Consider the following 5,673-nt stretch of genomic DNA (forward strand, 5'->3'; position numbering starts at 1 on the left):
AGTGGACTTTACCTGAAGTAGAGTCAAACTTATTGACTTTAACATCCTTAGGTAAATTTGGCAGCTTCGCAACCAGTGCCCCTTCCTTTGGCAATATAAACATATGGACCCTTTGATAATGGTACACGAGACTATCATAGACTTAGCTTTTCTCTTTACCATTTGGTCAACCGAGTTGACTATGGCCGATCCCTTTCCACTGGGAAGAGAGAGCTTTACTAGATATCATTGTCAATGTCCATGAAGTTTAGGAAGTTGATCTTAGCAAATAGATAAGATCATTAAGGGTCTTGTCAAAGTCTGTTTCATAGGTGTCCCAAAGGAACTCACTATGTGACTTAGAAAGTGATTGAACCACCAACTTTCTCAAGATTTTGACACCCAACTCTCCCGGCTTGTCAATATGTGACTACATCTCCAAGATGTGCTCACACCTAGACCCTGCCTTGCCAATAGGGCTTGAGTGACCTTAAACTTTTCAAGAACTTGTGGGTTAGGGAGAATAGTTGGAGGAGGAGAAAGAAGTATGATTTCCAAGGAACATCATCTTCATTTAGGAAACCTTGTTTCAAGAGATTTGGGAAGATCATAGGTGTCTAAACCAGACATCTTTTGGGAGATATTCAAGATAGTTGATTTAAAGTCCTTAATATGACACCCAATATGAAATATTAAGGCTAGGACCCAACAAACTATTTTATAACTTAGAAGAGGTATGCCATAATCCAAGCTATAAAATATTTGAAGGTAGGTGAATGACGATTCACCAATTTCCACCAAGATAAACGAAATGTATTATTAGGTTTTAATTGGTTTTGAAACTCCTAGATCTTTGAGATTCATTGAACTTTTCAAAGGCATGTTCTCGAGTGTGCCCTTCAGGTTTTGTGACTGGGATGCCGAGGATCACAAAACAAGGTGTGAAGTAACCATGCAAATTACTTGGTACCCTTAAGTGTTTACCCCTTAATCGATGTGCCGGTTAACCACACACGCTCCATCGATACTATGATAAACATTAAGTTACCCTTTACCTACCTCGTTAAATACGAGTTAGTGTGCCGGTTAACCACACACGCTCCACTAACCGACATAAACAAAGTGCAAAGTGTAATTTCATGGATTAGCACCTTATTCACATTTTTCCTAAGTAACTAAGATTGGGTATTATTAAGAGTTTAGTTACTTAGTATTATCATTAATACTTTTAATGAAGGGAGAATTCTAGTCCTGTCAAACCCGTTCGGCTAACGACCCTCCACTAGTCAAGCAAGCGGTGGGTGAGAGTGGACACCCATTAAGTTGCCATTTTATAGGCAACAACCTTATACCCACCTTATAGACCGGCTTCGTGAATGAGGCGTACTAGCGGTAAGACTGACTTTACTCTTATACATATATATATTATTAACTTATAATATTATAAAGTATAAGGGTTGAATTTTAACTTTTAAAATTCTAAGGGCTAACTTGGAATTAAAGTATTCATAAGGAAAACTTTTCAAATTCCAAAACTTGAGGGCAAGTTTTGAAACTATTCAAAACTAATTAATTCCATAACTTATGTGTTTAAAGTAGTTTTAATCCAAAAACTCTTCAAGTTCCATAACTTGAGGACAAGTTATGGAAGACTTTAAACTAATAAAAGAACTAACTTTTCTTTATTTTATAACATGGATTTAATTATGGTTACATATTTTTCATTAATGAAGTGACTCTTGAACATCCATAACTTGAGGACAAGTTATGGAGTCATAAAAATTATTCAATGACACAAGACTCTTCATTTTGTAACCATTGCCAACTTTTATGAATTTTATGAGTCTTTAATGTGACTCTTCATGTAACTTGAGAACAAGTTACACAAACACATTTTATACTCAACTCTTAGATTAAAATGGATTGAAAACAACTATTTCAATTAACTTTTCTATTAATCTAAGCAACTCATAAGTACAAGATAATTCAAATCAAACTTTTTCATGTAATTAGTCTAAACCTTAAACTAATACAAAACATGAATCTATTGACAATTATCTTTGAAAATGGATTAGCATGAACATTACCACATCAAAAACAAGTTTATAAGTTCAAAAACAACTTAGGGTAATGTTCCTAGTCCATTTCTAGCCAAAAAAAACTCGAAAATATGCTGTCTGGGGGTCCAACTCGTCGAGTGCATGAACCAACTCGGCGAGTTAGATCGAATTGATCACATTTTAGGCATGGACTCGCCGAGTCTGATGATCAGAAAGCAACAAGTTCATTTTTTTCAGCTTCTATTGCAGGTATAACAAGAAAACAAGCCTAGGCTCTGATACCACTATTGGGTATTGAGCATTCTAACACTCCTAAGTATACATGCAACCCTAAATACCTTGGATCTATGTTTTCTCTATTATACATACAAATAAGAACATCCAAGGTATAATCCTAATCTAGCATACAAAACAATGAGTGTAACAAGATAGAATACATACCTCTTTGGTGTAGAAAGTCTTCATGAAGCTTGAGTGCCTAGCCCCAATAGTGTGGAAGCCTCAAATGGAATCACAATCACCAAAACACTTAGAATAACTTGAGAGAATTCTACAACTCATGAAATCGGCTAGCCCTTTCTTACTCTCACTCTAGTGGCCGATTTTGGTCAAGAATAAGATGCTTATATAGTTAGGGTTACACCATGTAAACCCTAATTGACATGGCCTTTCATTTCCATGATCCATGGGTACAAATACACCATGGAGAATCCATGTACCATCCTATGGGTTTTAGCCCAACTTGATTATCCATGGAGCATTAGCCCACTATACAAGTATGGATGATTTACACAATCAACCCATATATTTAATTAGTCTTCTTTTGATCACTTAATTAATCCTAGATTAATTCTTGATCAATACTAATTAAATAATCTTATTATTCTTATTATTAATATACTAGAACTTATAATATATTAATAACCATAAGTGTCTTATTTCTCTCATTATAGTCTATCCAAGTGCATGATGGTATGTAACCCAAATGGACCATGCCGGGTCGGGTCAAGTCTTACCAATTATAGTTATGGACTTAGACATTAATCCAACAAGATGTGTATTAAGTTGAGAAAGATTTAGTTCTATATATAGAGACTCAAAGGTCACACTTGTTCAACTATCTAAACGTAGCCATGCAAGGCATACTGGATAAAAGAGAGTATTCTAAGAAAAGCAGATAAAAAGATAAACTAAGAAAAATAGATAGTGAACTGCTGATGATGATGACTTCAGATGCGGTTGCTGAACTGACTTGACTGCGAATCTTCAAGGGGCTGCGGTAGGTCAAGTTTAAGAGGGTCACTTTTATGATTCAACAATTTCCCCCTAAGTGAACTCTTCAACTTTTTCTTCAATTATCAAGTTTTAGGAACTTGATTATAATCCACCAAAACTTTCTTATATTTTCTAACTAGGTGATCATTCTTAAACTTTCGAACCTGACTTCGACAGTTGTGTGTTTGGACTTTTGAACTGGGGTTCGACAAACTTCAATTTCCTTCCTTGTGAGACGATTGATGGCAGTCATAGGGATGAAATATTTGGTTTCATTGAGTTTCCTTTTGAAAATGACTCCAAGATCTGGGAAGTTTGTGGCACCCAGAGATATCTGTTGATATCCTTCAGTCAACATTGGTACGGATCTAGTGGTGGTAGATTGAACTTTTTGGCCAGGACAGGGTGAATGTCTGCATCAATCTTTCCGAAGTCACAGATGGTTTCCCTTAGGTATGTGCTCGCCCTTTCAAACTCTATCTTCATCTTTGGATACGTTTCTGCTTTGTTTTGGAACATCTTTGCTATCAGGAAGACTTCTTCTGGATTCATACATGGGAAGTCAGCTTGGGCGCAGATGTAGTCCTGATTCCTTCTTGTAAGAGTATACTGGATGTAGTCAGCTTTCATGAATTTTCAGGGTTTGAAGTTCTTGACTGCGGATGTTCTATCATTAGACCAGATTTTCTCTATTAAGGAAGCATGTTCGGCATGAAATCGATTAAGTCTTTCAAATTCCATGGGCAGTTTCTTGTGATCAGGTAAGCTGCGGTCAAATTGCTCAAATGCAATGAAGTATTTTGCATTGTGGGATATTGGAACATCCCAGTAACCATCAGATAGGGGTTCAGTAAAGGTGAGGTGGGGTTTCTAGTCATCATCCAGCAATCTGCAGTAAGGATTGATCCAAGAATTTACTAAGGGTTCATCCATGGTGATGTCGAATCTGTTTTCTCTCCAGATAAGCTCAGCAAATTTGGCTGCTTTCCAGTCTACTTTCTTTTGTTTTGTTGTGGGAGAGTCACTTGAGTGTTCGGATGACATATTGGATGCTAAATCTTTGAAGTGGGGAGGAGTTTCCAGTCGCTTAGGATCATCATCTTGAATGTTTTCCTGTTGCAGTGGTGACTGATGTTGTGGTGGAGTTTGATGTTGCGGTGAAGTTTGATGTTGCGGATTCTTGTGAGGAGATGGTTGCGGTGAAGGAGTTCTTTCATTAATAACAGGAGAGCTTCTATGTTGATGAGAGATGCTCTCTGAATAATGGTCTTCATCACTTCCCCCTCTTGAGGAATGCAGAGCCGGGGATTCCTCAAGCCATTGCTTAACACTATCGACTTTAGCACACACATTGTCGAATTGATCTTTAAGTGCATCAGCCAGTTGCTGATTGTTGGGAATGGTGGTGTTGAAAAGTAAGCGATGAATCTCTTTGGTAAGTTGAAGGATCTCTGGACCATGAAAGTTTGAAGATAGTAAACATCAAAGACTGTTGATCGTAGATTGAAGGAGCGAGATAGTGGACTCATAGGCAGTATGAGTTTCATCGTTCAGCTTCTTTGAGTGTGTTGATTGATCCGCAATGACAATTTGAAGGTCTGCCTTGATTGTAGATACGTCAGAGATGAGGCGCTCCGCAGTAGCCATAAATTGTTGATGGTCAGCCTTGCGACTTGTGTCCAAAGAACGAATCGCCATTTCAACTTTAAGAGAAATTCTCTCAGCAGCCAATCATTCACGAGTTTCCAATCTTTCGATTCTTTCAATTAACGACTGTGGTCCTGGAATGTTTTCAGGTTGCGGTTGAGTGGGCTTGACCGCAGCAAGAATCTGATCTACTTTGGCTTGTAGACTCGGAAACTCTTTCCTTGAGACAACAATCTTCTTCTTCTTCTTCTTCTCTTTGGGCTTGGAGGTGGAGTGTTGAGATCCACTTGAAGCTTCTTCTTCATCAAATATTATTAATTTCATCATCAGAAGCGGTAGGCTGATTTACCTCATTGAGATCAAAGTCATCGAACCCGAATGTAGGTGCGGAGCTGACTTGAATTGCGGTGCCATCGTCTTGAGAAGTTTGAACATTTGGAGTTGGAGGGATTTTTTGAAGTACCTTGATCACCGGGAGTGGTCTGAGCGTTGCGGACTGTCTCAACCATGTTGGACATCCACTCCTACACTTTCAGAATAGTGGTTACGGTGTTGGTGTTGTTAATTGTGTCTGCTCGGTACTTGGCCATTGTTTGAATTTCTAGCTGTTTTTGTTGAAGCTTCTTGGTTTGACGATCCTTTCTTGCTTGAAATGCCCTACGGAAAGCAGCATATTTATTTGCTTCAACTTTGTTTGATAGCTTGTAAGTAC

Source organism: Lactuca sativa, chromosome 8, assembly GCF_002870075.4.
Source record: "Lactuca sativa cultivar Salinas chromosome 8, Lsat_Salinas_v11, whole genome shotgun sequence".
Taxonomy (NCBI): domain Eukaryota; kingdom Viridiplantae; phylum Streptophyta; class Magnoliopsida; order Asterales; family Asteraceae; genus Lactuca; species Lactuca sativa.